The sequence below is a fragment of the Chelon labrosus genome (assembly GCF_963514085.1).
Source record: "Chelon labrosus genome assembly, chromosome: 3".
Taxonomy (NCBI): Eukaryota; Metazoa; Chordata; class Actinopteri; order Mugiliformes; family Mugilidae; genus Chelon; species Chelon labrosus.
In genome coordinates, this window is record NC_140339.1 from 11,062,203 (window position 1) to 11,068,202 (window position 6,000).

At 40.9% G+C, this 6,000-nt stretch overlaps 1 pseudogene across 1 annotated transcript; it reads right to left on the reverse strand.

The window, feature by feature from the left end:
- Positions 1–132: 132 nt before the first annotated feature.
- LOC311486066 (transmembrane protein 138-like) lies at positions 133–3,650 on the reverse strand (annotated as a pseudogene). The gene is made up of 4 exons: positions 3,203–3,650; positions 2,840–3,011; positions 2,536–2,611; positions 133–287 (listed from the first exon to the last, which is right to left on the reverse strand). The product of its transcript is annotated as a transmembrane protein 138-like (transcript).
- Between the last annotated feature and the right edge of the window lie 2,350 nt (positions 3,651–6,000).

The following is a 6,000-nucleotide window of genomic DNA, read 5'->3' on the forward strand; positions in this document are numbered from 1 at the left end:
AAATGTAAATGACATTATTATTGTAAATGCATTTAAAATACATTTTCTCTACTTTCAAATAAAATTTATCTAAGTGACCGTTTTTTTTTTACTGTGTAGATTTTCATTTTAATATTCAATGGCAGTTTTTTACTGTGCCGTTTTTACATTCACTGCTCTGCTGCAGCAGCAAGATCACTGTCTGACCCGAGCAAAGATGTCTCTCAGCCACGGTGAATCCTCATAGAGTCTAGGGTCGCCCAGATACTCTGAGGTCCTCTTGTAGAAGTAGTAGTACAACACAGAAGCTGTAAACGGAAAGATATGGTTTTAATATATAGTATAGAAAACACTCAGAAAACAACACTTGTTTCCATCTTTTCTGCTCTGAGCAAGAATATATATGTGTCTATGCCACAAAATGATAAAATACTGACATATTATTGCCGGCACTGATATATCAGCCTTCAGAATATCTCAGATGTTCTTTTGTATTAAAAAATCCTCCCAATGGAGCACTGACCCAGTTTTCAGCGCCACTAAACATCCAGAACAGCTGATAAAACATGTACAATTTCTGTTAAATCCATTTCCATCTTCACTTTAGACCATGCTAATGTTTTATCTCCTTGACCCAGTTGCTAAAAATTGCTCAGTGCTTATATTAGTACAATTTATCACATGCAACCCCTGTTGAGACTTGCTTGAGATAGTCAATCCATCACACTTCATCTGCACTTCACCTATTGTTGAGAAAACAGTAAACCATAAAACCAACATAACATTACGACCACTGACAGGTATATTTTGTGTTCGTGTGTTAGAAGCAGGGACATTTATTAAGTGAGAGGATTTGGGCAACTTCCACAATGGCCGAATTGTGTTAGTTAGACAAATGGGTCCAAGCATCTCCAAAACTGCAGCTCTTGAGGGGTGTTCCTGGTCTGCAGTGGTTGGGACGTATCAAAAGAGGTCCAAGGAAGGAAAGACTGTTATCTGGTGACATGGGCTGCCAACGGTCATAGATGCACACGAGAATCAAAAGCTGGCCAGTGTGGTCTGATCCAACAGATGAGCTACTGTAGTTCAGATTGCTAAAAATTGTTAATGCGGGTTTTGACAGAAGACCAGTCGTGGTGCCTATGCTGAACGAGTTCGAGGTGTTGGCTTGGCCTCCAAATTTCCTGGATCTCAGTCCAATGGAGCATCTGTAGGATATGTGGGGCCAGCAAGTCTATTCCATGGAGGCCCAACTTGCAACATGCTGGACTTAAAAGATCTGCTGATGATTACGTCTTGGTGCCAGATACCACAACCCGCCTTCCGAGGTCTCGTGGACCAGGGCTGTTTTGGTGGCAAAAATGGGGCCCACACAATCATAGGCAGGTGGTCATAATGTTATGGCTGATTCGTGTATATTTATGATCCTTTTTAGTTTGCATCACTTGTCACTGTGAGAGAACCGAAGCCACAAATCAACGTTAGCGGCTCTTATGTTCTTCAATTTGATTGCTCATGAATGTTAGGATTGCAAACTAAGTAGACAGACACAGATACACAGGAACTCCCCACCTGCCTTTAAAACTGAGCGAGATCATATAAATACAGCAGAACTCACAACTTCATAAGGAAACTGACTACAACACTGAATCACACAACCGCCTGAACGGGTGTTAAGTAGCAGACAAAACAAAGGAACAAACTAAACGTGGCTGAAGTATGTTCTCATACTTAATAAGGAGCGCCTGCAGAGAACAACAGCAACTAGACAATAAATCCTTTTATCCACTTATGAGCTTATGTGAAAATCACACACACATGGTGATGTGATATCACTGCCTGTTGAAAAGGAGTAACGAACACACTCACTCACAAAAAACTAAACAAAAAAACACTACTGTCTTTCTGTCAGTGACCCTCTTAAGAACTAAAAAACCAGAGTGATAGTCACACTGACACATCATCCATCCATCATCTGTAACTGCTTATCCTCTAGAGGGTCACAGGGAGCTGGAGCCTATCCCAGCTAGCATTAGTCGAGAGGCAGGGTACACACTGGACAGGTCACCAGTCTATCATCGGGCTAACGGGGCCAATTTTGAGCCACCAATTAACCTAGCATGCATGTCCTTGGACTGTCGGAGGAAAGCCAGAGCACCCGGAGAAAACCCACACAGGCACAGGTTAGAATGCAGACTCTGCACAGAACGTCCAACTAATATTTGATTTTGATTTTTTGAATAACTGACAACTAGAGATATACAGTGCAGGAAGGTCAGTGGGGAACTAGAAAGGTAGGCAGAGTGTTTGTTCAGTTAGATTTAATCTTCTCACTGAAAAGCAGCATCCGCCCTTGTGTAAACATTTGCACCTCTAGTGGAAAATTCACCACACACCACCACGTCTCCTGCTTCTTACATTAAGGCGAGAGAAGACACACAAAAGCTCTGTAAGTCAATAATGAGTTCTTCCTCATTGTAGAAAGCAAATTTTAAGTCTGTGAATACAGTTAAAAATCATGTAGACCGGTGTATACAGTGATTCGCTGCATCTTACCGACTCTTTGGAACACAAACAGAACCTGAAGGCCGTCTGTCCAAATAAATCTGTTGTTGTTGAGCCAGCGCAGATTCTGAAAAGAATACGAAGACAACTAAAGTCACAAGTCATGCTTGATACCTCCTGTCAAATTTACTGACCAGAACTGAAGAGATTTAAGGGTTTTATGGTGTTCTTCGGTCCAGTATGTCAGTCTTGTACTATTAATCATATTTTAACCAGATGTTATTCATTTTTTCCACTTTACAGGGGAAATTTTTGAAGAGGTTTAAAATGACAAACGTTTGGCACTTATACATACCATAAGCCAAGAATGGAGTATGATACTGAAGGTCAAGTATAGAGCAGAGAGCATTAGCAAGGCTCTAAATCGCTCCAACAATACGGCAACCAGGCCAACCTGGAACATGTATGTGTTAAACAGCATCAACAGAATGATGATCAGGTTAAAGAGGATGGCGATGTCCTGGATGCTGTTGAAGAAAAATATCAGATAGGAGAAAGTGTGAGCAGCAGAAACAAAGAGGACTGAAACAAGAAGATTGCAGGATTACAGTGTAATTTCACTGCAGCATCCCAAATGACTCATTATAGGCTACTTAAGTATGCTATTTTAAGCACAAGAATTTTCCTCCAGGGGGCAGACACAATTTTAGTGACTCACATGAAAAGAACAAGCTGGACGGCCGGTTCGGTCCTCAGCAGCTCGCTGAAGGAGTTGACGAATAGGTCGAATGAAAGCAGGCTGAGCTGAATCAGTAACACCAGAGAGTAGTTGCTGGTTTGGAGCGTCTCCGGCCCGAAGGCTGGGCGCCCGGGGGGATTTTGGTTCCACTGCGGATCCAAGGCTGCACTGCACTCTCACACACACTACATAGAAACATCAACAGTTTTGACTCCTTGGGGTCTTCAGTGAGGCATTGAGATGGTTCTAGTCTGTCGGATACGGTGTCAGGGCTCAATTTCCTGTTGTTTAAATGAGTCCTGTTTACTTGGGAACATTTTAAGTCTTCTAAAAGCTGATAACATAGTTGGGTTTAGGAATGAACTACCAGGAAGTCACAAAGGTTAACATGTCCAACAGCCACACGTGTGGCAACACAGTGCAGTCCATGGTTTGTCTACAACACCAAAAATTTTCTTCAACCTTCACATCAATTGTTGTTAGTCATCAGCACTTGAATGAAAGCAGCAGAGATCCTGTGGAAAGAGACAGGAGACAATTAGTATTCTACTAGAATACACAGTGACTCCATTAAACGGTCTGATGTAGACACTCCTCTGAGAGGGTTGGACCTCAATTACCTCCAACCATTTTGACCTTATTAACACACGAGTACTTGGAGCGCCTTCACTTGTTGAATCACACTTTTGTATCCAGGAAGGAGTGGGTAATTATTCTAGCAGCAACTTGTGCAGCACTGACAGGTCTATGAGTAACCTGCACTGCCTTAAGGCGTGTTATTCACAATCTTCTGCTGTCGATACAGTCAATACAGTGAGTTCAGCTTAATTAGAAATATAAATGTGGCCAGGATGCATGATGTGTTCACACTACTGAAAGAATGTGGTCACAAGCTGCCCGCTCATCTGCGATCGCATTATCCAGAACGCATGTTCATACAGAGTCTGAACAGCGCCCAGAAGTTTATATCCATGTAGATGCTTTCATTTGTTTTAAGATAAGCTATCTCAGATTGTACCTCTCGCTTGCTGCCATTCATTTGTGTTTAAGGCACAAAGTGGCTGGAACATTTTACATTCGGTTATATCAGCATGGATCTTGATCTTTCTGAGATATCAAAACTTGGACATGCGAAAGCAAAACTATCTGTGTGGTTAGATAAGACACCATACAGATGTATAAATCTAGATGTAGCTCGCCAAACCTGCAAACCTGTTTAGACATGAAATTACCTTTCCATAGAAAATCAGTTTCTCTCTCAGGAGAGCAACTTTTTATGATGTTCCGCTTAATTCCTTCAGGCTCATTGCATTAAAATAATATTATTTCTTCGCTCTTGTTACAGACTGAAAAGTAAACAAGCCCTCCTTTCACTACTGTTGCCTCCTTTCTGAGTATTAGTTAAGTAGGTACTGTAAATCTTTGCCTTGGCTCCTCTGCCATCTTGTGAGTCAGGATCACTATCCAGCAGGATCCTTCACTCTGACACCAGGTGGATCCTCTTATGGCCGCCGTATTTATAGCTTGGCGCGACAATGGCAGGTGTGAGGAAGATTAGGACTGCTTCTAATATCCAACAACGAGGAGACTGTTTATTCTTGAAAGCTGTCCCACTGAGATTCTGGGTTAGCAGCTCTACTTGCTAAATTTGCAAAAACTGGATTAGGAGAGTATCTAAACTAGAAAATGCCAAACAAATGTGGTGAAGGTGAAATATCTTGTATCCAGGTCTCTGGATACACACCAGAGACAGTCATTAAATTGATTTCTTTTTAATCAGCCACTTTTATCAGCTGGTTTTCTGACTTTAAGTTTGACAAGAATAATGGCGTAAGTTTGAAAAAAGCTTTTGTTGTCGTTAATGTGCGCCCAGCTTGTTCTTGGAATTGCGCCGCTTAATCTTCTTAGAAACATCCAAACGGCTTGTTGCTTTACAGAAAAACTACACATTATATTCTACCATGAACTATTTCAGAATATTGACTGCTACTACAAAACCACTGGCATAAAAAAATAGAACGAACCTGTCAGTGAAGGTTGACTTCAGAGGCTGTAGTGTAACTCTCCAAATGATGACATGTGGCCACAATCAACAGAGTGTGCAGCAGACTGACAGCTTGTGTCCTAGTCACAGGTTTTATCCCTCCACCTCCCTAATACACAAGCGCAAGACTTTTCTCATGGTGTGCTATGGGATTGTTTACATACACATTGGTGACAGCGTGTATTAAAGTAATGTATAAAGCAGTGCACACCCAGGTTGAAAGATTGGATAGAGGCAAATTAGGAGATTATATTTCAAGAGTCTATTTGGAGAAACTTGACTCCTACAAAAGGAATTGAGGGCCAATAGCCAAACAATTTTTTATTCATTTAATTTAGAGTATTTGCTTCTTACTTTAAACCAATATATTTACTCATCTTAACATATCTTTTATGGTGTATACATTGCATACATTACATTTTCTCTTTCCTCACGTAACCATCAAATTATCCTTTTCTTTGATTCTTTGTTCAGTGACACTTTTTTTCCCCACTGTTGATCCACATTTATTCAGAGGACAGGTTAACACTGCAGTAATTTATTATTGTACTGTGTGAGATTTTTCCATTCTTTTTTTTTGTCACGTTCAATATTAGGGTAACACTTCGAGGACAGATAACTGGAGTCAAGCCAGAAGGAAACTATTGTCATCTAGTGGTGAATCTTTATTACTGCATGAACACAGAATACAAGGCTCCACCATTAACCATGTGGAAAGGTACTGTACATATAT